The 26891-nt window shown below is 43.0% G+C and overlaps 1 long non-coding RNA gene across 2 annotated transcripts; it reads right to left on the bottom strand.

Moving 5' to 3' along the window:
- Positions 1 to 665: 665 nt before the first annotated feature.
- On the bottom strand, positions 666 to 4515 carry LOC103882592. Of its 2 annotated transcripts, none has more exons than XR_001900446.3 (3): positions 4330 to 4515; positions 1345 to 1914; positions 666 to 986 (listed from the first exon to the last, which is right to left on the bottom strand). It is a non-coding gene; the product is annotated as an uncharacterized LOC103882592 (long non-coding RNA). The 2 variants fall into 2 exon arrangements; XR_002520812.2 differs by lacking the exon at positions 4330 to 4515 and adding an exon at positions 2782 to 2869.
- Between the last annotated feature and the right edge of the window lie 22376 nt (positions 4516 to 26891).

The raw sequence follows: 26891 nt of genomic DNA, 5'->3' as shown, positions 1-26891 counted from the left end.
GCTTGTGCGGCCTTTGTCTGTTGTATTTGTATGTGTTGTGTGTGTTGTGTTGTGTTGTCTGTTGTGTGTATGTGTTGTGTGTTTGTGTTGTATGTGTTGTGTGTGTTGTCTATTTGTATGTTGTATTAGCCATGTGCTTGTGTGGGGTGCATGTTTGCCCTCCCTGGCAGCAGGGCTACTACGCTGCTCACTGCCTGCCCTGGGCGGGTGGCGGGCGGTCCCTGATGGCGGGACAAATTGCTGGAGTGACTCTTAGCAGCCTGAACTTTGTTCTGGGGCCGCCCTGCGCTTCCTGACGTTGCGCCAGGAAGGAGCCAAACACACGCCGCGGGAATCAGTCAGGCCGACATGGCTGTCTGCAGCTAAGAGGGTTTAATTTACCAGAAACAGCCCCAGTCGCTTCTCTTTCTCCGGGCGTTTCTGCATGCTCGGAACCCCCTCCTTCAGCTGTCCAGTTTCTGGCTCCTCTTCCTGCCGCGCTCTGAGGCCAGCTGGGGTCCCCCCAGGTGACTGCTTATCGCTGGACCCTGACGCTGTGCCGCACCCGAATTCCTCCGAATGGAGCCTTGGCCAGAGCAAGGCGTGCCGTGTAGAGGAGTGGATCTGAGCCTGGCAGGAGATCGCTAAGACCTTTGCCCTTCACACAAACACGGAAACACGGGGTGGGTGCTGAAGAGCCAAGCAAGTGTCCCCCATTTCCTTCCAAGGCAGAGCAGTAGCCCAGGGAGGCCCAGTTCCCATCCGGCTCCAGGTGAAGGGCAGAAGAGTGGGGGAGGTCCCAGGACCGCAGCCCAGGGGACACTCAGAATGCGCTAGGAAGGACATGGCAGGCAGGCCCTGTAGGTGGAAAAGCAACCCCCGGCTGCCCAGAGAGTGGCCCCTCCAGGCCCTCCCTGCCGTTTGCAAAGCTCTTCAGCTGGGAGCAGAGGAAAGGGTTTGTTCTTGACCTCCTTCGTTTCCCTTCTTCTCCACTGTCCACGAGTGAGCTGGAAGACACACGGATGTTGTTGTTAAAAATGAAGGTATAATTCACATGCCATAAAATTCACCATTTTAACCATTTTAAGGTGTACAGTTCAGTGGTTTTGAGTGCATTACATTGTTGGGCGACCATCATCATGGTCTAATTCCAGAACACTTCTGTCACTCCAGAAAGAAATCTTGTACCCATTAGCAGTCACTCCCCATGTCCCTCTACCCCCCAGACCCTGGCACCCACGAAGGTGCTTTCTGTGTTTGGAGGGATCTGCCTATTGTGGCAAATCCTCTAAATTGAATCATGCAATATGTGGTCTTCTGCCACTGGCTTATTTCACTGACCATAATTTTTCAAGGTTCACTCACGTTGTAGCATGCGTCAGTGCTGCATTCCTTTTCATGGCTGGACCGTATTTCATTGTATGTCTGGACCACATTGTTTCTCTAGTCGTCAGTTGATTACTTGCTTTTCAGGGCCCACTTAGCCTTTCTTCCCAAGGGCAGGGGCTCTGTTGTCCTCTGTTTTGGAATCTTCCAGCAGACTGGATGCAGTGTACCAGTGGTTTCCTTGCTGGGCAAATAACCGAAGGGTCCTTGGGTATGGGAATCTCTGAGTCCTGATCTTTGGCTCTGCTGCAGAGCAGATCACTGTATAATCTTTTAGCAGCCCCTTTACCTCACCTGGCCTCAGTTTCTTCATCTGAAATATGAAGGGCTTGAAGCAGATGGTCTCTAACACTTCTCCTGGCCCAACACTTTAAGATGTTTCAGCAAAGCTGTGAACAAGCAGCCTTCTGTGACCTTTCTGAACAAGGCAGAGGGAAGCAAGCTGTAGGCTGACATGGTTAGGTGATTCCATAACGAAATTGCTCTGTAAACAATAATCCGGATCAATCGACAGAAGGCATTTGCAACAGGTTCCCAGATGACAGAAAACTATAGGAATGACAGGGAAGGAATGATGGGGCAGATTAAAACAGAGAAATGTAACAGGGACAAATGTAAAAGTCGGACATTTTGCTCCGAAGCTCAACAGAACAGCTACCTGCTTGGGGGCAGGGGTGGATGTGTCCAGGCAGTGTCCTTTATAAGAGTTTTGGTTGACTCCAAATGAACCTCATTATGAGTCACCATAGGGACAGGCTGCCAAAAGGCCAATGTGACTTTAGACTAAATCAATAGAGGTCTACTGGCTGAAACAAGGGAGGTGACATGATTGAATCCACCCCTGGTGTATGCAGCTGCTACATTCTGAGAAGGAGGCCCCCAGTAGGAAAAGCTAGAGGGAGGATGGATGAGACATGAAGAGTTCCAGAACCATGGTTTGGTAGTAGGAGGGGATCAGTGTTTGGGTCTTTAAAAAACAAGACAGAGAGAGCTGTTCACATCTGTGAAGCAACATGGCATGAGAAGGGGAGTTGACTTCCACCATGGGGACCTGCAGGATGACTGGGGCTGGAAGGTGGTCAGTTGGGACCCAGGACCAGGAAGAACTTCGCAGCAACAAAAGTCACAGAAAAGGGAAAAAAACTCCTGGTGAAGAACACAGACAGACACGGGGGACACGGGGCTCCATTCATGAGGGGCGTGACCGGGGAGACCAAATCACGACTTCGAGAGTCGTTTTCATCTTTGAAATAAAATGAACCGGGCTTAGATGGGATGGGGCAGGGAGATGAGGAGGGACCAATCACAGAAGAGTCGTAGGTATGTGGGGTCAGCCTTCACTGGGTCCTGCCAGCAAAAGAATGGCTGCCCCTGTCCCAGTTTAGGGTTTAAATGCAAACTCTAAGTGTTTAGTACCTGAAACTCCCAGAGGTAAATGACTTTCTGAGGCAATTGTGCATTAATCTGAGGCAATCAGCTATCTCTAAATCCACCTAAGCCCTCATTTGAATCAGATCGGTGAATCACAGCAATTTGATGTCACTTTGAAAGCTGGTTTGTTGCCAAAACACCAGGCTGGTGCCCTTGATGACAGCCAGGCACAGGGCTGGGTTCTGCCTGGAATTGAAGAGGCTGGTGGGTGGGGGTGTCTTTTGCACCTTAACAATTTTGACAGGAGGGAAGGGAGCCCTGTGGCTGCTTTTTGGTCTTAGGTCAAAAGGTCTTTGGTCTTCGGTCACCTAAGTTAGCACAGATGCCTCTCTTCATCTAGGTAAGCCTTGGGCTTTCTTCCGCAGGTGAAGTGTGCGGCCAGTGAGTCAGATGACCTGCCCCTTCTGGAGGTGGCTGGTGCCATTCTCAATGTCAGTGGTCGCTTCTTACAGATCCTGATGGATTCGGGCCTCAGGTGGCCAAACAGGGCATCCCATGGCCCTGGCCAGGTTCTGTAGAGGCAAATGCTCAAAAGGGAGTGTCTCTGACACCATTGTCCATGCTCCTCCCTGCCTTGCTTGATGTCAACAGAAGACAGGACCCAGCGGGGCCTGAGCGACAAGTGTGGCTGCTTATAGGAAGCAGGGCTTGCTCTGAGAGAGCTGCCTCTTGAAGGACTGACACCTACAGGAATTATATGCTGTTGTCTCTGGAAGTCTGCGGATGCCTGGTCCTTAGGGTGAAAAGCAGCCGGGGAGGCTGGAGCCACACATTCCAAAGGGCTTGACGGACAAAAGCACCCTGAATTTAGGAAACAAAAGACAGGCGGAGGAGGAAGCATCCAGCAACCCCCTTGTAATCTCAGAAAACTGACTCACACCTGTGCCGGCCACAGCGCTGCCACGGTACATGGCTCAAGGAAGCCCAGGCTCTCCTGGGAGGTTCTAGCCATTGTTGAGCCCCTGAAGGAAATGTGTCAGGCCCGCCCTGCCTCGTTTTCTTGGTTTAGCAGGCTGGAGCTAGCTGTAAATGCTGGTCAATTCCAGTTGCCACACACAGGCCTCACTGTGATTGTAGCAGCGGCCTGGGTGATCTCAGAGCCCCATCCCCTCATCTGTCACGGGAGAACTTGGCCCTGGAGCACACTCCAGATATCTCGCTCAGAATGTAGCTCCCATGGGCGTCCAACACACAGTTCATGTTCCTGACTGTCGGCTTTGGGACACTCTGTCGGCTTTGGGACACTCTGTTGGCTTTGGGACACTCTGTCAGCTTTGGGACACTCTGTCGGCTTTGGGACACTCTGTCGGCTTTGGGACACTCCCAGGATGTTCCTGCAAGCTACTCACTGTGGCCCTCAGCGTCTGACCTGTCCAGAACTGCTGGTCTGCAGCGGGGCCTGTTTTTTGGGGTTCCTGGGGACCCCCACCCCAGGGACCACCCAGTGGCTGAGGGAGGGAGAATCGCTCATGAACTGTGGATGATGCCAGCACAATGTCAGATGTCATCACCCTGCATGACCTAGGTACTCACCTAAACATCAGCACAGAATTTTGGGTGAGGGGGTCTTTCTGGCCACCCTTTCACTCCTCAGAAACTTCTACTGCTTGGCGCTCCTTCCTCAACTTGTCTCAGAAACGGTGGCGTCAGCTAAAGGGAAAGCGGGAAGACAGGTGCCTTCTGCAGGGATCTGGCGTTGGAACCTCCGGCCGGAACGTTGAAGCGCTGCTGTCACAATCACCTCATTCTGTCCCAGGACTTGCTCTTCAGCCTTCTCCAAGTCTGTTTCTGAGCTTTGTACCCCGTTCCCACTTCCCATAGCCTTTTTCCTCCTGCTGAGATAGGTGAACCGCCAGGAATGTAAACTCAATCTTCTCCTTTGGGGACTATGCTGCCTGCTACCAACAGCAGTCATCCCAGCACGTGGGATTTTCAGTGCTGAAACCAGGACAGTGATTCTGAAACTTTTTTTGATCCCAGGTTTCTCTGAAAATCTGAAGACCATGGGCCCTGTCTCCAGCACAGCCTCCATAAGCACAGACACACGCCATTGTGCATGCAATTCTAGGCGTGCTGGGATCCCCTTCCCAATCAAAGAGAGGACTTAGGGACCCATGGACCTGTACGGAGACCTAGGCTGAAGATGGTAGCACATAGGGAGGTGAGGGTGATGTCATGGTTAGTTGCATAAGCTCTGGAAGCGGACTGGCCATGCTGCCTAGCCAAGCGCTCCCACTATACAGCTGAGAACCCTTGGACAAGTTTCCTAGCCTCCCCAAGCCTCCCTTTCTGCATCTATAAAATGGGAATCACATCTGTTTCATGGGGCGTAAAAGACTTAATAATGACACATAGTGTGAAATACAGTCTCTGGCAGAACGACGACACGCACTCGCCTGTTCAAAATATGCATTGAGCTGCCATGTGCCAAGGCCTGTCTTGGGCTAGAGATCCCTTTGGGAACAAGACAGAGTCCTTGCCTTCTGAGTGCTTACATTTTAGTGGGTTAAGGCTGTGGGGGCCACAGGCTCTTGACCTCTACAGTTTTGCTGAGGGGCGTAAGGCAGATTGATTGATGGGAGAAAAGGCATAAAACTTATTTAATGTGTTCATGCAGGAGTCTTCAGAATGAAGTCCCAACTTCCCAATGAGTTACAGAAACTCATGTACCATTTTGGGGTTGCAGAATGTATGGGGGCTTGGATTCTGGTAAAACAGGTTACGGGAACGGGAAGAAGAGGAATTCTATTGAGGGACAATAAATGATTGCTAGGGAGAATGACTGGATGGGAGAACAGAAATAACCGTGTAACGTCAGGTCACATCTTGGTCTTCTTTTCTGCCATAGATAAGAAGATAAGTGGGAAGGAGAAGAAAGAATAATTGCTCTCCTTGGAAGGTCTGGATCTTAGACAGATAAAGAAACTTCAGCTTCTTTGGGAAAGACGGGGTGTTTGGGGGAAGGTCAGAGAGACCTTAAGGCTTCCTCAATTCGGCATTGGGGTATTGGTTTCTGAGTCTCAACAAGGCTAAATAAATGGTCGTTGTTATGATTACTTGTTATTTGTTGGTGGTGGTTTGATTTGGAACTTACGACGACATTCACTTTCAGGTCCTGCTTAACGGCCCGTTTCCCATCAGCATGATCCTCTGCAGGGCCAACGATGGGGAACTTTTTGATAAAAGGGAGAAGGCGCCTTTCACCCTTTATCAAAACACTGTAGTAGCCTCAGTGCTTAAGTGTCATCATTTTTGTTCTCGCCGATATTTTAAAAAACCAATTTGAGGGCCCATCCTCACATTTCTAATGAAGAGTTTTCACTTCTTTCTCTCAATAAATTATTTAGTCCTCCTGTGGACTGTTGCTGAACTGTGATTTTACAACCAAACCATTCTTAGGCCGAGACGGGCGGATCACGAGGTCAGGAGATCGAGACCATCCCAACATGGGCTAACATGGTGAAACCCCGTCTCCACTAAAAAATACAAAAAACTAGCCGGGCGAGGTGGCGGGCGCCTGTAGTCCCAGCTACTCGGGAGGCTGAGGCAGGAGAATGGCGTGAACCTGGGAGGCGGAGCTTGCAGTGAGCTGAGATTCAGCCACTGCACTCCAGCCTGGGCGACAGAGCGAGACTCCGTCTCAAAAAAAAAAAAAAAAAAAAAAAAAAACAAAAACAACCAAACCATTCTTATTTGTCATGAGTTGGCAAGGAGACCTTACATGGGACCAGTGTAGACAGGAGGAGACAGGAGACCTGTGTTACTGAGGCGCGAAATAAACGTTCCAGCCACCATTCACGCCATTTCAGTTTAGAGTCTCAATTTTCTGCATCTTTATCCATATTCTGGTTCAGTTTTTCTGCACAACCCCTGAAGGGAATGTGGTCGCCTGGGAGAACAACTGCCAGATCCCAGTTTTGAGTGTGGGAGCTCCAGAAGCCAGCAGGCAGGCAGGGCTGGCCCAGTGACAGGAGGGCTGCTGGAAAGGGCTTTGGCTTCCAGGCCTGGGCCCCGCCTTTGCTGACGTGAGAGCCCTGGAGCAGGGCTGCTGACGTGTGCACCGCCTGGGCTGGCTGTTTACTAGACTGTTTGTTAAGGGCTGTACTTCCAGTAAAACCTGAGAACACACCGTGACATCCTCATTTACAGCACTGAATGTGTCACTTGGGCAGCACGTGGGCCAAGAAAGGGAGAGTCTAGGAGAGGTGAGATTAGCTGACTGTCGGGTAAATCACCTGACACGAAGAACCGGGAGTTAATTGATCACCGTTGGAGGGCTGCCCTGGAGCACACAGCAGGCTGCACTTGGGAAAAGTCCATTTGAACAAGAATTTCTTCTTGAGAAGGTCCGAGTAGCCAAGGCACCTTGATCTAGGAGTAGGAACTGGTCTCAGGTCGCTGACTGCCAGGGTGGCCTGGGCAAATCATTTCTGCTCTTGGAGGCTCAGGGTCCCCACCCATGCAGTGAGGGCGTGCATGCACTGATGCCTTCATGACTGGCAGCACAGCACCATGTTAGGCACGGGGGCTCCAGAGCCTCATCCTTTGTCTTCCTGGCTGTGGGGAAGTAGAAAAGGCCTTACTCTGCTAAGATGCGTCTTCCCAAGTAAGCAGGGCATTTATGTACCCGGGACTGCTCAGGGCTACGGTGGGGTTTTGTGTGATGAGGCACATAGATAGCAGAATGGCAGAGGCGGCCAGGCACGGCGGTTCACGCCTGTAATCCCAGCACTTTGGGAGGCTGAGGTGGGCGGGTCACTAGGTCAGGAGATCGAGACCATCCTGGCTAACATGGTGAAACCCCATCTCTACTAAAAATACAAAAAATTAGCCGGGTGTCGTGGCAGGCACCTGTAGTCCCAGCTACTTGGGAGGCTGAGGCAGGAGAACGGCAGGAGCCCGGGAGGCGGAGCTTGCAGTGAGCCGAGATCACGCCACTGCACTCCAGCCTGGGTGACAGAGCGAGACTCCATCCCCCACCCCCACCAAAAAACAAAGAGAATGGCAGACGCCTAGGGAGGGCCAACACAGAAGCTCTTAGTGTTATAGGCCACTAGTGAGCATTTGTTGGGTGCTTTGTGGATAACCAGAGCTGTGTGCGGGGCAGGGGCCTTCTGCGGCGCCTTCCTTCAAACCTGTGGTCTCATAGCAAAAGGCCACTGGCTCTCTTCCTCCCTCCTGATGGAAGTTACCCAAATCCATTTTGCTAAGTCTCCAAAACATAATCACTTTTTATTTGAAAGCATTTCCCTAAGGGAAAGATCAAGCTGTCCATTTGGGATGAAAGAGAACAACAATAATAACAATAAATTTCTCTCTACCCAGTACTGTGGACTTGCAGCATTTTCCAGTATGTTATCGCGTGGAGATGCCGCTGACATCTCCATAGTGGGGGAGGACAAGAAAACTGAGGCTCAGGGAGGTTGCCAAAGGCCACGTGGATAATAAGGGGCAAAGAGGTTGCTAAAGGACTCTAGCTGGTTCTAAATCCAGCGTCTTTTCAAAGCAAAACAATATAGCTTATAGCTGACTCTTCAAAACCTGAAAAAAACACAAGAGGTTTGTGAGTTGTCTTCCCATTCTCCCGTGTGGCTGATTGAGAAGCGGTAAAGCCAAACAGGATAGGTGTGCTTTCTCTGGGAGGTGGGGGTGTGTGTGTGCTTATGACCATGGCCGCCCCCACATACCCCCACGTGTGGAGAACATCATGGTGCCCTGCATTTGCATATTAAAAGGCTGGGATGACAGGGCCAGTTTTTTTCTGCAGGCTACGTGAGTGACATGCCTGGTGAAACCAATCCCCTGAGCCCTGTGCACATCAGACATCACCTCCTCCAGCCTATTCATATAAGCAGCCATTTTTCCGTGGCACATGGGGTCTCCTCTCTTGGCTTCGGAGCTCCCCATTCCTCTGTGTCTGTACATGGGAGCTTCTTCCTCCTTTCTTCTCCCATCTTTCTTGCCTATTAAACTCTCTGCTCCTTAAAACCACTCCATGTATGTCCAGGTCATTTTATCTAATTTGACTGCAGACGAAAAACCCTGGTCTTCCTCTGCTCATCAGAGCTGTATCACCTGCAAGGGCCAGGATCCAGCACTAGGGCTGCCCTTTATGTTTGTGCACCCTCCTCTAGGAAGACCCTCCCCAGCTGTAAAGGGATCTATCTATCTATCGATCGATCGATCAATCGATCGATCAAGGTTTATTATAAGAAATTGACTCATGTGATTATGGAGGCTGAGAAGTTCCGCAGTCTGCTGTCTGCAAGCTGGAGACCCAGGAAGGCTGCTGGTGCAGTTCCAGTTTGATTCTGAAGGCCTGAGAACCAGAACTGATGGTATGAGGTCTAGTCCAAGTCCACAGGACTGAAACTGGAGAACCAAAGGTATAAGGCACGGTTTGAGGACAGGAGAACCCAATAACCCAGCTCAAGCAATTAGGCAGAAAGAAAGAATTTTCTCTCCCTCCACTTTTTTTGTTGTTGTTCTACTGAGGCCTTCAATGGATTGAAGGAGTTCCACTCATTAAGTCAATTAACTTCTGAAGTCTATTATTGTCATTGCTTCCCCAGGTAGGGAAAATGAGACGCCTGGGGACGTGGCTTACAGTGAAGTGTGCCTGGTCCTTTTAATTTTTTAATTTTTTTTGAGACGGAGTCTCACTCAGTTGCCCAGGCTGGAGTGCAGTGGCACTATCTCGGCTCACTGCAAGCTCCGCCTCCTGGGTTTACGCCATTCTCCTGCCTCAGCCTCCTGAGTAGCTGGGACTACAGGCGCCCGCTGCCACACCCGGCTAATTTTTTGTATTTTTAGTAGAGACGGGGTTTCACCGTGTTAGCCAGGATGGTCTCGATCTCCTGACCTAGTGACCTGCCCACCTCGGCCTCCCAAAGTGCTGGGATTACAGGCGTGAGCCACCGCGCCCGGCCGCCTGGTCGTTTTTTATTCTCTTGGCCAAGCTCCTTCCCTCTGCCAAGGTGCCGGTGGTCCAGGTGTCGGCTTTCAGATGTTTAGGTGTGGAAGGCACAGAAGGAAAGACTGCTTAGGGGGACTCTTGCTCCCGTTCCTACCTGCACCTTCTGGAGAGCTCTTCCCTCTGTACATTCACCTCAGCTCAACATCGGAATCCCTGCTCTTTCACTGCACACACACTGACCACCTCTGCAGGCTAGTGGTCCTAGGGGGTTTCACGCACTGCGCTGTCTCCAGCAGAGGAGGTCCTGCTACAACGCCGGCACTGTTAGCCCTTTCTGGGCTGTGCTCTGTGAGCCCTTGAGAGGACAATAAATCGCTGTCAAAATTGTGGAATGATCCCATTCAATTCTCATCAAGGAACAGAGAAGACATAAAATTCAGCAAATGGAGGAGGGAAATTTGCTTATTAAAGGTATTTGTGATGAGTGGAGTAGACAAAAAAACAAAACAAACAAACAAAAAACACAAACACAAACAGCTGAGCTTTAACTGGAAATTACCAAGCAAAAAAGGACAGGACAGCACCATGTGAGCGGGAGGCTGGTGGCACAGCGGGCTTTGCCCCGACGCGCACACGGGTAACAGGACCTCGGGAGGGAAGAGGTCGCCGGGACAAGTCCCATCAGGCTGCGGGGAGTACTTCCCGGACAGATGCTGCTGGCTCCTGGAACTGACTTGCCTCCTCATGCACAGGTAGGCAGCTTATCTCGGGTTTTGTTTTGGCTTCAAAATCTTTTAATCTCCCAGGATTGTTTGAGTGGATCAGCCCCTATTTTTATTCTTGGATAGAGAAGTGAATCAGAAATGCAGCCAACTTCATTGGACTTGTGGAGGCCTGTCCCCGAGCACTAAATTCCTTGCAGCTTCAAGCAAGTTGACAGAGCTGAGACTGAAATAAAAACACCAACAGGACTGGGCCTGCTCCTGACCGTGGAGTTTGGTGCATAGTAGGCATTCAGCAAGTATTTGTTGAAAACAAGTATCAAGGAATACTATTAATTCCAAATTGCTTTCTCTGTGCAGTGCGGACTGCACACAGTGGAATGCAAGGCAGTGTCAGCCAATAGATTGTTTTCTGAATTGGCAGGGTCCTCTGCCTGTAATTTTGCCAAAGAAAAATATTTGTGGGTGTGGCTACACGCAGTGGCACTTTCTAGGCTTCATGCAGGTTTGAAAACCTTCGTTTTCCTTTCCTTATACATGGCCACTACATTTACCTTCCACCTTCTTTCTGAGGGAAGCCCCAGGAAATGTAGGTGCCCTGTGGAGCCTACAGGCCCTTTCAGTGTTCCTGATGCTTATGAAAATCCACCCTGGATTTTGTGGAAATGGGAGTTTGGATTGTCCTGAATGCCTTAGTCTGGGAGCTGGGGAGTTTCTGGAAAACAGCAGGTTGTTTTGTGGTGAGATTGTTTTGAATTAAGCTGTCAATACCTCCCCACAATGAAGGTTAGAGGGTTAGAATGCTGGTAAGAAAAGATCAGGGGTAATGTGTTCTAAGTGGGGACAAAGACACAGTGACTGGCATTCTGGGTGCCTGGGGCAATGTATTGAGCTCGATATGATCCCAGGGGTCCTGCGGGGAATGGTCTCAAAGAGGAGTTGGCTATGATTATGGTGAAACGCAAGCCTACTGGGTTCCCCTTGATTAATGGTCCTACCCAAACCAAAGGTAGCCACTTTGTGGGTTGACTGATGACCTACAAGGGGCCATGGGGTAAGAGCCCTAAGCATGGACCGTGGTAATTAGCAAGTATGGTCACATTCTTTCTCCTGGAGACACGAATGGAGTCAGTTGGTACAAGAGGAGAAAAAAGAAGATGCCTAGAGAGGAGCAGAAATCAACAGACAGTAGGGGATCCATGCCAATGGGAGTGCCATAGTGAAGATCCAAGAATTCCTGATGTTAATGGGCAACAAGCTAACATGGAGCCCAGAGTCAGCTTCAGTCCTAAACAACCTCCCAAGTCTGTCCTCTATGGAGCCTGTACTACATTAGGTTCTGTCCTACCCCTATATAACTTATTACTAGATGGCTCCTTCAATAAATCATAAAACCCCAGTTCTTAAGATGACATGAATGTGCCTATTCCTTTCAAATGAGATGAACCAATGTATTTACCATACATGAAAAACTAATGCCAATGACCTAATCCCACGTGACTTTTCTGATTGATTAGAGTCCATGTTCACTAAAAGAGTCACTCAAAAGGTTTCTAATCTATTTCCTTACTTGTTGGCTGGGTAAGTGTTACATTAGGGAAATAGAAGAAAAAGGTGATTAGAGGATAGAGCTGGGGCCGTTGGCCTTGTGTAGATACAACTATTCACAGATTTCATAGGATAGGAAAATGTAGGGTTAAGGGTTACCTTCCAAATTGTTTCCCCCTGTTTGCCATTGTAGCTTTTCCAGACCACTTAATTTGATTTTCAGTGTTCAAAATCTTACTTATAAATCTCCCTTGAGTGGAGAGTTGGGTAGGTGGCAGGAAGAGATGAAGAGAGAATGTTCACAATGCTAATATCATGGTTATACAGTTGACCCTTGAACAACACAGGTTTAAACTCTGTGGGTCCACTTCTGGGCAGATTTTTTTTCACCTCTGCCACTCTTGAGACAGCAAGTCTAACTCCTCCTCCTCCTCCTCTTCCTCAGCCCACTCAACATGAAGATGACAGGGATGAAGACCTTTATGATGATCCACTCCCACTTACTGAATAGTAAGTACGTTTTCTCTTCCTTATGATTTTCTTAATAGTATTTTCTGTCCTCTAGTTTACTTTATTGTAAGAATACAGTGTATAATATAGATGACATACAAAATACATATCAATTGATTGTTCATGTTATTGGTAAGACTACTTGTAGGCTATTAGTAGTTAAGTTTGAAAGAGTCAAAAGTCGTATATGGATTTTTGATTGTGTATGGGGTCAGCACCCCTTACCTCGGCATTGTTCAAGGGTCAGCTGTATTTATCTAGAGAAGCATAGAACATAATACATTTGTTCACTTGATAGACATTTGTTGAAATACCTGCTGTGTGACAGGTCAAGTCGTACGTGCTTAAGAGAAGTTAATAAAACGAGTAAAGACACCGGCCATAGAGCACTTACATTGTAGCAGGAGGAGCAGGCAATAAACTAAAAATAATAATATAATAGATAATACATATAACACAATAAGGCAATAAACACAAAAAGATTTAAAAAGTCACAGTATGTCAAAGGTGATGAGTGCACTGGAAAGAAAGGAGGGCAGAGAAAGGAAGGAAGGCATAGGCCTTGCTTGTGAGAGGACAGATTGCAATTTTAAATAGGAATGGTCAAGGTTGGCCCTTCTAAGAGAATGACCTTTATGAGAAAGTGTGCAAGAGGTAAAGGAATCAGTCATTGGGGTATCTGGGAAAGGTGGTTCAGGTAAGTAGAACAGTCACTACAAAGGTGTTAAGGTAGGAGCATCTGACATGTTCAAGAAAGAGCAAGGAGGCCAGTGCAGTTGGAGTCTTAAGGGAGGGAGAAAGTAGGAGGCTGGGGCAAAGGAGGAATGTGGGGAACAGACCATATAACGTCTTGGGAAGAATGAGAAAAATCAAAGATTCCCTTGAACCTGAGCAAAAAACCAAAAGCAAAAACAAAAGCCATAATAAAGATATTGGCATTTGATTAATTTAATTCCTTATTGAATTAGTAATTCTCATCTTAAATGGATTAATTTAATTCCTTATTGAATTAGTAATTTAATTCCTTATGGAATTAGTAATGTGGGGGAGGGAAACTATATATCATATCCCCTACCCCTGCCACCAACCAGGGAACATCTTTATACCATTCCCCTCCTTTTAACACCACTGCCTTATGGAGTCACCTGTGCTAATGGGCAGATACTTACTGTGCTCCTTGCAAATATTAGGGCAGGGAAAATGTTGAAGACCAATGTAAACACATCAGGATTAACTGACATAATTATTGCCTAATATGTGTGTCTTCATCCATTTGGGCTGCTATAGCATAATACCTTAGATTAGGTAATTTATAAACAACAGAAATTTATTGCTTACAGTCCTGGAGGTTGGGAAGTCCAAGATCAAGGCAGATTTGTGTCTGGCAAGGGCTTGTTCTCTGCCTTGTTGCTGTGTCCTCACATGGCAAAAGGGCAAGGAGGCCCCCTCAGGCCTCTTTTATAAGGGCACTAATCCCATTCATGAGGGCAGAGCCTTCAAGAGCAAATCACCTCCAAAAGGCCCCACTTCTTAATACTATCACTCTGGGCATTGCATTAGTTCGTTTCCACCTGCTGATAAAGATATACCCGAGACTGAGTAATTTATAAGGAAAAAGAGGTTTAATGGACTCACAGTTCCACGTGGCTGGGGAGGCCTCACAATCATGGTGGAGGGTGAAAGGCATGTCTTACATGGCAGCAGGCAGGAGAGAATGAGAGCCAAGCAAAAGGGGTTTCCCCTTATAAAACCATCCTATCTTGTGAGACTTTTTCACTACCACGAGAACAGTCTGGGGAAACCACCCTCATGATTCAGTTATCTCCCAATGGGTCCCTCCCACATGTGGGAATTATGGGAACTATAATTCAAGATGAGATTTGGGTAGGGACACAGCCAAACTATATCAGGCATTAAGTTCCAACATACGAATTTTGGGAAGACACCAACATTTGGATCATAGCAATGTGCAAACCCTTTTCTAAGGCAATTTTACATTTTTGTCATTTATATTCCTACAAGGTATCCTGAGCAGAACTACACCAGATACATGGTAGAGTTTTGTTAAGGGGTGTGTCTTAATGTAGTTACTAAATATCCCAGTAGGGCTTTCCATGTGTTGGTTTCAAATCAAAGAACCAATTTAAACTCTGTCCCTTTTGGACGGGACCAGACTCATACGAGGAGTGGTGACTATATGAGTTAATGTGGTTTTACTACCCAGGAGGTGAGATTTGGCTATCATTTTAGACCTCATTTAAAATATTCTCTGTAACTTCCTTCTAGTGTTTCTAATATTCTATCTTGTACAGTAGTTACATTTTTTGGATTTAAAATCCCCCCTTTTGAGCCTTTGTAAGCTAGTGTAGAGGTTCATGATATGTGATGAGTTACAATTTTTCTGAGGCCCAACTTTGAGTCTCAGGCACTAAAGGAATGGGCCCCAGAGGTGGGTTCCTGTTTTCACCCAGCACCTGGCCTCACTGTGGCTTCATCATCCCACGATCATCCCAACCTCCTCCCTTTCTTGCCAAAGTGAACATTTTATTGTGAAGTCCTGTTCTATGGTGATATTAACAAATTTGAGGATTTTTGTAGTATTTGCAATGCAAACTCACAACTGTCAAATGTCTACTATTTCTATTTTCACCTTTTCTGAGTATTAAAAAATGAAGTATAATTTAAGTATAACAAAATGCACAGATCTTACACGCTTAGTTTGATAAGTTTAGACAATTGTATACCTGTGTAACCATCATCCCAATCAAGATTCAGAACACATCCACCACCCTACAACTTCCTCTTCTGTCCCTTTCCAGTGAATTGTTGATCCACCCCCACAATCTTGGAGGCAGTCACTTTTTGACTTCTATCACCACAGCTTTAATCTCATAGAACAGGTTTGCCTGTTCTAGAGTTTCAAACAAATGAATTCTTCCAACATGTATTTTTTGTGTGTGTGACTTCTGTCTCTCAAAGTGGAGTTTTTGAGATGTGCCCATGTTGTTGCACCTATTAGTAACTTGTTCTATTTGATTGTTCAATAGTATTCTACTGTATGACTATACCACAGTTTGTTTACCCATCCTCCTGTTGATGGACATTTGTCTTTGTGGGGAAGGAGGCTATTGTAAATAAAGCAGCTATAAACATTCTTGCATACGCTTTCTGTAGACATAGGTTTTCATTTCTTTTGGGTAAGTATTCATACCTAGAAATGGAATTGCTGGGCCATAGGGTAGCTTTAAGAGAATTGCCAAACAGATTTTCAACATGGTTGTACCATTACTCTCCCCTAGTAACATAAGATAGTTCTGGTTTCTCTGCGTCTTGGCCAACATTTGGCGTTGTCAATCATTTTTATTTGAGCTACTCTAGTGGGTGTGAAATGGCATCTTGCTGTAGTTTTAATTTCCGTTTCTCTGATGACTAATGGTGCTGAGCAACCTGTCATGTGCTTACTGACCATTCCTACATGTTCTTCTGTTAAATGTCTGTTCAAGTCTTTTGCCCATGTTTAAAATCAGGTTATTTCATTGCTCTCGTTAATTGGTAAGAGTTCTGTTATTTATTTTTGTACTTGTCCTTTTTCCTGGTTACCTTCTAAATTCCTTGAGATATTTTATCAGTTCTCTCTACAGTGTCTACCACAGTGCTTTGTAAATAGCAAGTGCTTAATAAACACTTATTGGATTATCAGCATAAAGTAGTAGCCCTGCCTGTACAGTGGAACAACCTGTTGATTTTATTAACAGAATTCAGTAAAGTTGGGGCATTCAATTTTTGGATTGGCAGCATCTCTTACTTTTCACTTTTTGAATTGGACATTACTCTTTTCCAGTATGTGACCTTTTGCAAACATCCAGGCTGTTCATTTCTAAATGCTTTAAGCCAATCTGGCATATAGTACTTGATTTTGGAAACTGTCATAAACTTTATAGTTAATTTTTATAAGACTTACTTAGGAAGATCTGAAGTTTTCATGATAGGTGGTCTCTTAGAGAAGTTAAAATATTTATAGTCTTAAAAATAGAACGTTCTGTACCATCACCTTCTGTTTTCCTCCTCTTCTGAAATTTATGAGACATTTCTTAACCAAGAACCAGAGCCCAAGGGGCAGACAGAAGAAATATAAATACTTTTATTTGAAGATAAAGATGGTGAGCGTCGACAAAGAGAATATCTGAGGCTTTTTAAACCTTGTCTCCTTTCCAATTTTGTCAGCCAGAAGCATTATAAATGTATGCTCCACTTTGAAAGAACACCTGCAATGATGTCATCTTTATGTTCTTAAATTAGTTCTAGGCAGACTGGCCAGCTTGGGTAAGCCAGAGAAACGTTTCCATTCTCATCCATTTGAACTTTGCCTCAGACCTATGGCTCCTGTGTGCTAACCCCAGGTTTTAGAAAAGCTCTCATCCCCACGGTGATTCAGAAATCTTGAAAATCGTATGTAGCCAGTGAATGTATTGGTTAATTTTTATCTCAAGTCAACTCAACAAATTAAAATTCTTTTCTGATCTGATCTCAAAAGTATACTTGCTTGTTGTAGATAATATAGCATGAATACATACAGAAAACAAGGTTGATCTAAAAATTGATCTCACAAAACTACTATTAAAATCTCATAGGTTTACTTGCCATTATTTTTGTTTTTATTTTCTAACATTGTATTTAACTTGTAGTCAAAGAAAAGAATCATAGTAAATATATTCATGGATACTGGGCTTTGTTTATGTATTTATTTTTTCCAGAGTGATTTTCACTCACTGTTACAGATTTTTACCGGCTATGTAGCATTTCATTTTGTTCTGTTTGTCGATTATGTTTGTATTGTGTCTCAATAGTTTTTTTCTTCATGTTCTGAGTAAGAATGAAATGTTTTTCACCAATGAGAGTATATTTTTGTTTGCTTCATGTTGGTATATGGAGAAGCAATGGACTGTTGTACATTTATTATCATTTTTAAATCTGGTCCCTTTACTGTGTTTTTTAAAAATTCAAAGTGCTTAGAATTGATTCCCTTGGGTGTTTAGGTTATCCAGTCATATCGTTAGTTTATAATGAACTTTTAATCACCTCCTTTCTCTTAGTTGTGGTTCATATTTCTACTTCCAGTCTTATTACATGACTCTGATCTTCTTGAGCAATGTGAAATAGTAGACACACCTGCTTTGTTTCTGGTTTTAACAGGAATACTTTTAATGTTTCATATGCTGGCCACTTGTTTACATAATTATGATGTGAAAGAAGTATCCTTGAGCTCTCATTTTCCCTAAGGATTTTTAACAATGTGAGAAAGTGTTTGAGGTGTTATTTAATGCCCTTTAAATCACTAATAAATGTGGGGACCGCTGACATAAAGTATTACAACGTTGGATTTTCTTGTATTGAACGCTTTTGCATTCCCAAGATAAGGTACACTTTCCTTGATCATGCTAGAAAATTCCTTTAGTATACTATTTATTTTGCGGTTACTTTATTTAGGATTTTAAAATTACTCCTAAGTGAGACTGGCTCACGATTTTCTTTTCTTTATTGCATTATCTTTGCTAGGTACAGAAATCAAGATTAATTTAGCTTCATGAAATCGATTGTGTAGCTTTCCATCTTTTTCTGTGTTCTAGAAGAGTTGATAAACCTAATTCCTTAAATTTGTGAAAGAAACTTTTGAGATATGTTAATTGTATTTTAAATTGCTTTTGTGGCTAGTAATATATTCACATTTAAATTTTTCTCTTATGTCAATTTTGGTAACATGCCCAGAAAAGTGTCCTTAATTTTAGGATTTTAAATTATATTTTGCAAGGTAGAATATCATAATCTCCTATCCCTTTTGTTCTCAGCTCAGTTTAATTTTAAACACTTTTTATTATATAAAATTAGAGAAGATAGTACAATGAACTATTGTCCCATCTTCTAGCTTCAACATTAGTCAGTTCAAGAAAACTTCATACTACTTATATCCCCATTCATTTTGTCATTCACTGCCACCCCCTCTCCCATTATTTTGAACAAATTCTGCCATGATAATTTCATCTTTAAATATTTCATCCTGTAGCTCTAAAATATATGGACTCTAAAAATAGTGAAAATATCACTGCCTACCTAAAACGTTAACAATAATTTCTTGATGTCATCAAATATTCATTCAATGTTCATGTTTCTCCAATGATCTTTTGCTTTTATACAGTTTGAGTACATACATTACAATCAGTTGCTATGTCACCTCCATTTCTGTTATTATACATTTCTCCCACCAACTCTTTTTTCCCTTGACGTTTCTTATTTCTCATTTATTTGCCCATTTTTCCTGCTTATGTTTATCAGAAGCTTATCATTTTGTCTTTCTCATTTTTTTATTTGTTCATTTTTTCTGTTTTCTTAATTATATTTGCTTAGAGTTTATTATACTTTTTTAAAGAGCCAAATATTGTACTACATCAAATTTGACACTATACTCCCAGCCTCCTCTAAAACATATTTATCTGATTGCAATTGTTGTTTCCTTAGAATGCTTTCTTATCTCAACAGCCTTGTTTATCTTCTCATCTGGTTGTCTTGGCTCCTCTTACTTTTTAAAAAACTGATATTAATTTTCCATTCACCTTTTTTCTGTTTCCTGTGTAAAAACCTGTGGAAAAACAGTTAAGACCCCTCAGTGGCTGGGCAGTGAGGGCTACAGATCAGCCCTCAGTGGGAGACTGAGCCCCCCAGACTTAAGTAAGGATCAGCTGAATGGGCCCAGAAGCCACCTGCACCTATAGCCCAGTCTGTGGCCTCAGCTTGGAGGGCAGTCAACTCAGGAACTGGAGTAGTCCATTCTCCTTGAAATTCCTCCCTGGCCACAACTTTTCAGCAGTGGCTGCTCTTCCCTTTCAGTCTCTTCAGGATCTCTGTGGAATTGGAGATCAGGCATGGCCTCCCATGGATGTCACAGGGGTGCCACCATGCACAGAACTTCCTGGGCCAGCATCCCTCACATCAGACCTGTGGAGTGAGCTCCTATCCATTTTTCACATGTTTTAATCCCTCCTCAAAACTCTCAGACATTTAAACTACCATCAATCCCCATTCATTGAGCCAGACTCTTGTGGTGTTAGTGCAAAAGGTGCTCCTTGTGGAGCACACGACCTGCCATCTTTCTGTCTTTAATGCTCTTCTTCTTTCCCCTTCCTTTGCAGCCTGTTCTTTGGTTTTGGCTTCTGATCTTGTTTCATGGAGTTGCTGTCTTTGTGTATTCTATTAGTGATGGCACACTGTTTCCAAAATAATTTACTTCTGGTGTCTCTAGTGAATTATTTTGAGTTTCCAAAATAATTTATTTCTGGTTTATGTAGTAAATCATCTTCAGAAGTCTCTCCACCCCCTTCTGAGTTGTTGGAGTTGTTTTTCTTTCAGTTTTTAAAAAATATTTTATTCCCATTGGCACATATCAATGTTTTCCTTTTAGATTTACTCTTAGAAGAAACATTTATCAAGCCTTGATGATGGCCTACGTAAGAATGTGTTAACTTCCCTATCTTTGTTAAGGAGGTCACTGATTATGGCTCATAGTGGCAGACAACGGAATGCACCTTAGTTACTCAGAAGAAAATGATTTATCAGATGATATGCTGAATCTTACAGAACTTCACCAGGACCCAGGGAATAAGATTTGATTGCCACACACTTAGAAACAATGGCAATCAAGAGAAATGCCCCATCTTACATGGAGCTCTTCTAGTGGAAATACCACAGTTGCCACCACATACTGCTCTGTACCTAAGTTTCTAGGAACCAGACTCTGGAAACTCTTCCAGAACTGCCCCAGGAGAACCAACATGTCTATTGCTTGCAAAGACCTCCAGTGTCCCTGAGCCTGGCCACTGCCTCCCATTGCTCAAACCCTCCTAGTCTCATGTGTGGACATCTGCTTGGAAGAGTCTCATCTACATACAAAATCCTGGCTCTGGTAAGTGGGATTCTTAGTTTTCTAGCATTGTTATATCAGAAGCCTCACTAGAAGCAAGCAGGAATGGCAGTGAAGTCAGTGAAAAATCTGCTGCACTAAAGAAGTTTAGTGATGGATAGAACTCCTACAATCCCAGGTCTAGAAGGCCTTCATCCATGGTAGCTTTGCTATACAGGAGTGGGTCTCCTGTCACACCTCTGATTTCCTAGAACTCTGTGCCAAAGAATAATATTTTAAAAATCACAATCCCTTCTTGCTTCCTATCTAGTGCTCCTCTTGCCTTCATCTTCCCTAACAGAAATGTATTTTCTCAAATGAAATGTGTTACTAACAATTTCTCCCTAAACCCTTCACACCACATCACTCCCCTGATCCCTGCACATCTACTAGTTTTCTGAGAGTTTTAGTATCAAGGTGGAAATAAAAATATATAGGAGAAAAAGGAGAAGGGAATTCTGATCATCAACACAGTAGAGGACCAGCTGCACAGTTTCTAGGTTGGTATAGATCCTGAGCACATGAGCTGGGGGCAGAATCGATGCTCTCAGTAAACTAGTTGACCCGTTTGAGGACATTTGAAATAAATTACTTCTAAGCAGAATTCTAGAGGCAATGTCCTATGATTTCATAAAATTATAGCCATTTATATATTAGAGATTTTTTTCTTTGACAAAAATGCTGCATGGCTTTTCAACAAATGGTGCTGGAACAATTAGATATCTACATACAAAAGAATGAAGTTGGGGCCTTACCTCATAGCATACACAAAAGTTAATTCAAAATGGATCATAGGCCTCTTACAGAGGTCTAGATGTAAGAATTGAAAATGTAAGATATACAAATAGTCAATAGCACATTGGAAAGATACACACCATTGGTCTTTTGAGAAATGCAAATCAAAACCTCAATGTGATACATGTCATACCACTAGGATGGTTAAACATCCTGAACTAAAAACTAAACTAAAAAAAGTTTAGTTTAACCAAAAAAAAAAAAAAAAAGACAATAATAAGTGTTGACAAACATGTGGAGAAACTGGACCCCTCATTCATTGTTGGTGGGAATTTGAATTATGCAGTTGTTTTGGAAACAAGTTTGGCAGTTCCTCAACAAGTTACAGTTACCATATGACCCAGCAATTCGGCCCCATGAGTATTGAAAACATATGTCGATGCAAAAACATCTACACAAATGTTCAAAGCAGCATTATTCATAATAGCCAAAGAGTCAAAAAGCCCAAATATGCATCAACTGATAGAAGATAAACAAATATTGTACATCATTCACCATAAAAAGGAAGGCAGTACTGATATATACTGAACATGGATGAATCTTGAAAACAGTACATTACGTGAAAGGAACGAGTCACAAAATATCACAAATTGTATAATCCCATTCCTATTGCATGTCCATAAAAGGCAAGTCCACTGGGACATAAAACAGATTAGTGGTTGCCCAGAACTGAGGGTGAGATGTGGAAAGACTGCTGATGGGTGTGGTTTTTCCTTTTGGGGTGACAAAAATGTTCTAAAATGAGAGAGTGGTGAGGTTGTATAACTCTGTGAGTAAATTAAAAACCACTGAATTATAAACTTTAAAAAGGTGAATTAAACCTCAATAAAGCTGTTATTTAAAAAAGCAATGCATGAGATTCCTGTTTGAATGTCACCAAGAGCATTGTTCACTTGACACAGATTTATTCATGGTACACCCATTATATGAAGTATAGTCCTAGCCTCAGCAAAAAGTAAAAAAAAAATTAAAAACAGAAAATATAAGAGTTTCAAACTCAACAGATTTTAGGAAACAAACTCAAAAAAAAATCAGAAAAGAGATAATAGATAAAAGCAACAATTAATGAGTTAGAAACTTAACAAACCGTAGATGTAATACATTCAAATTTAGTTCATTAAAAAAACAAAGCAGACAAACCTATTTAAGAAAAAAAAAGGGAGAAAACACAAATATAAACAAATGATAATGGAGAAATAATTATGCTAACAAAGGAAGTGAACAAAATAAGGAGCATTTCACCTCAGGCCATGAGGAAATAGCAAGGCCTGAACTTCTTTTACTATAAAAAGCTTCAAAACAGGACAAAATAGATTAGACAACTGTATTCAGACTTTGAACAATAGACAGCACAGTACTGTGATCCCTAACAACAGATAAACACCTTTCTACCTGGAGGCATTTTTCAGACTGTGGTCCGGGCCCAGTGGCCTCAGAGTTGAAAGAGGATAGAAATCAGAGTTCAAGGAGGCTGAAGCTGTAAGACATTCTAAAGATGATTTCCAAAGTGGAGGGAACTACCCAGAAAAACCGCTGCAGAAATTTGCAGAGGATCTTCATGAGTGTTTGCTGAGTTTTAGCCTGTTCCTGTATAGGGTGAACGTCAACAAAGATGGGCAAAGCATGACCAGCGAGCTGTGAGCTGACTGAATGCCCATCACACAAGGAAGGCAGATGTTTATGGTCTGGTTTGTTAGAGTGGTCACTGAGTACCCCAGGGCAGTCACACAGTACTAATAGGACCAAATTATTGATGGAGCAACATTATTCTAGATCTACCCTAGAAAAGCTTTAAAATAAAAAACCAGGCCTCCAAAGGATCGGTTTAATCTTCGAATGACTAAGCTACTTTTCAAAACAAAGCCCACCGCTCTATAAAGGGAAATGGTAAAATTTAACCCCCCAAACATACCATTTATAGTATCCTTCTAAAAACTACAAGAAGCAAAAAGAAAATATGAGTAAGATAACTAGGAGAAATATTAATCATTAGAAGCAAATCAGAAAGGACAGAGTGATATGGTTTGGTTTCCTACCCAAATCTCATCTTGAATTGTAGTTCACATAACCCCCATGTGTTGTGGGAGGGACCAGGTGGAGATAATTGAATCATGGGAGTGGTTTGCCCCATCCTGTTTTCATGATAGTAAATTCTCATGAGATCTGATGGTTTTATAAGGGGCTACCCCCTTTACTTGGCTCTCATTCTTCTTCTCCCTGCCATCATGTGAAGAAGGATATGTTTGCTTTCCCTTCTGCTATGACTGTAAGTTTCCTGAGGCTTCCCCAGCCATGCTGAACTGTGAGTCAATTAAATCTCTTTCCTTTATAAATTGCCCAGTCTTGGGTATATCCTCATAGCAGTGTGAGAATGGACTAATACACAGAGATTATGGAATTAGCAGACAAGGACCCTACAACACATATTATAAATACATTTAAGTACTTAAAAGAAAATAAAAACATAGTGAGGACAGAATTGGATAAATTTAAAAGAATCGAATGCAACTTCAAGTGATGAAAAATACAATAGATGAAATTAAAAAATTGGTGGAAGTAATATGAGTAAATTCAATACTACAGAAGAAAAAATTATAGATTCACTGAAAGTTCACTGCAAATCAACTGACAAAAGGCAGATTAGTAGGAGAAAAAGGCATACAAACTTTATTTTAATGTGCATAGCACAGGGGAACTGCAGGAGAATCATTACCCAATAACCCAATGGGGTACAGATACTTATAGCCCCTTCTTAATAGGGGAAGGGAAAATGATGGAAATGTGACAATCTGAGGGATAATGAATGATTTTTAGGGGGAAATAAATGGGCCTAATGCTCCAACAATTGTTAGTAAGTAATTTTCTTTGGAAATTGAATGGGCCAGAGAGAAGAAATGGTCTGGGATTCTTCCTCTGTGCTATGAGTTTTAATCTTCTCTGGTTAATAAAATTTCAAGGCAGGCAATTGTGTTCGTCTTTGGTAGGTCCAGTTTCCAGATGGGATAAGGGAATTTTAGAGAACAGCTTTATCCTATGCTTTGGGAAGGACAGAGGACTGAGAGATGGGGGAAGGACTTAGACCTTGAGCTGCTTCTTTAGATCAGCAATATTTTGGGGGTGAAATACTGATTTTTTAGTCTCCTATTTGAAAATTTATTTTCAAAAGGTTTCACATATTAAAGTAGGATTGGTAACTATGGAAAGAGAAATCGGGTTAGTAATCCAGTGGCAAAGGATCTGTAAAGGGAGAAAAGAACATAGATTATGATGAGAATGAATACATAAAAAAAGAACAAATCTAAGCACTTTAAAAAATCCAATTAAACTAGTCTCCTATTTCTGGAAATTGGCCAGTCCAATCAAACAAATGTGTTTCATTTTAAAAGATGGCATTGTAGATAGGTTCTCAAAGCTAGGCCACTATATATGATGTAGGCAAATAGAGCTTTAATACGAGGGCTTTTATGGAAACAGAAACAAAAAACAAATGTTAACGGGTGAAATAATTTATAAACTAGTTTCTTTAGAGTCTGGAGAGCAGTCAGTTGAGAAGATTAGTGGCAATCTGACAGATTTTTGTAGTCTGCATTTTGCATGTAGAAAGTTTGTCCAAATATAAGCTGTTGCAATAATATTTCTTCAAAGCCAAGTTGACTAGTTTCAGCCTCAGGAAAAAAGCAGTTTTAGTTTCTAATAATTCCAAGTCAGAAGGGTGGAAGAAATATTGGAAACGTTAGTCTGAGTGTCTCAGCCAGATATTGGAGGAAAATAAAAATGTGTGATTCAGTCCACATACAAAGCTCAGAAACAAATGGACAGGACTAGAATCTAATAACAGGTATATGTGAGGTTTTTTTCTGTGACATAATTTTTTTCTCTCCAATCCTCCCATTTCGACCAAAGATAATCATAATTTTTTTTTTTTTGTTTTAGTTTAGTTTTGTTTAAGTTTAGTCTGACTTGATTATTTACAAAAGTTTAGTAAGAATGATGAATGAGCATATAGGCTTGTTCTAAGTTGGCTTTGCTGGGATATTTTCATAAAGAATCTCAGATCAGACTTCTAGAAAAGCTCCTTGGCTTCCTAGCTATGTTAAGAAGTCCACTGTGTCTGTAATACCTGTATAAATGGGTGAATACCTCTTTTCTCAAGGCCCCTCAAATAACTTGAGGTTCATGGGCCTATCATAAGGTGACATTCATTACTCACCACAAAATCAGGAAGCTTCAAGGGAACCATGTAGACAAGGTACAAGGCTAGTCTCTCCAAGGGACACTTTATTGGCTCCACAAAAGTCAACCTCAGCCCCTCAAAGCAATCTGATCATACCTAAAAATATTGCATTTCAGTCAGGGCCTTGGTAAAATAACCAGTGTTTCCAGTGGTGTCCTGTTATAAAAGAGAATGAGTTCTTATTGAACTTATGAGATAATTGTATTGCCATAAAGTAAGAATATTCATGAAGAATTTCTGAATTCTGAAGGGATCAGGTAGAGAGAAAGGTAAATATTTCAACTTTTTTTCACAGAAATATACTTTGTCTATAGCTTTTGCTGTAAAGCTATAGAAAGCTTAGGAGAAAAATGTTTTCTTAACTCTGGAAAACAAAACTTGAAAAGGATAAGCAATGTTTCAAACAAAAGAATCATAAAAAATTATTTCAGTCCTTTATCATTTCAGCTCTATGTAATTAATTCTTGTTCTGCTTGACGTTAGGTTAGCAATTTTATAAGTCCATTTTTTTTTTCATTAGAGTTCTGGAATTTTAACCAGTCCAATGAATGGTATGGTCTCAAAGTTTTCTAAAAACTTTTTAACTTACTAAAAAGGTGTTTGAAATGATGACAACTTTATTCTTGTTTATTCCATTTACATTTACCTAATTTATTCATTCTTAACAATTATATTTGGATCACTCATAGAAAATAAAGCTAGCCATTTAAGTGAGTTTTAATTTTAATTTATTATTTATTTTATTTCATTTTTTTTAGACAGGGTCTCACTCTGTCACCCAGACTGCAGTGCAGTGGCATGATCATGGCTTACTGCAGCCTTGATTCCAAAGGCGAAGTGATCTTTCCACCTCAGCTTCCCAAGTAGCTGGGACCGTAGGTGCACACCATCACATTCAGCTAATATTTTTCTTTTTACTCACTCAGCTAATTTTAAAATTTTCTGTAGACATGGTGTCTCACCATGTTGTCCAGGCTGATTTTGAACTCCTGGGCTCAAGGGATCCTCCTGCCTTGGCCTCTCAAAGTCTTGAGATTACAGGTGTGAGCCACTATGTCTGGTCTATTTTTTAAAAGGCAACACGAGGCTAATCCTGTGCTGGCAAGGAGTTTATCCTACCAAGGCCTTTGAGATACTGGAAACAGATACCGTCCCCCCCCCACCCAGTGTCCCTCCCACAGCCATCCTGGGTATCTAGGAAGGCTATGAAGGGCAGGGCCCATCTTGGTCCTAGAGTTACATATCAGATGTAGAGCCCAGGACAGAGGATAGACTTTTGAAGACAATGTCTAGAGGATCCAACCCCACCGAGCATGGCCAGGAGGTATAGCTGGGCCAGGGAAGACGGAGCCATATTGGGCTTGGCTCTGCCCTGCAGCTGGTGGCTTAGGCACTGTAGACCCACATGTCCCCAGGCCT

This window comes from Papio anubis, chromosome 4 (assembly GCF_008728515.1).
Source record: "Papio anubis isolate 15944 chromosome 4, Panubis1.0, whole genome shotgun sequence".
NCBI lineage: Eukaryota > Metazoa > Chordata > Mammalia > Primates > Cercopithecidae > Papio > Papio anubis.
This window is presented reverse-complemented; position numbering and strand designations above follow the sequence as displayed.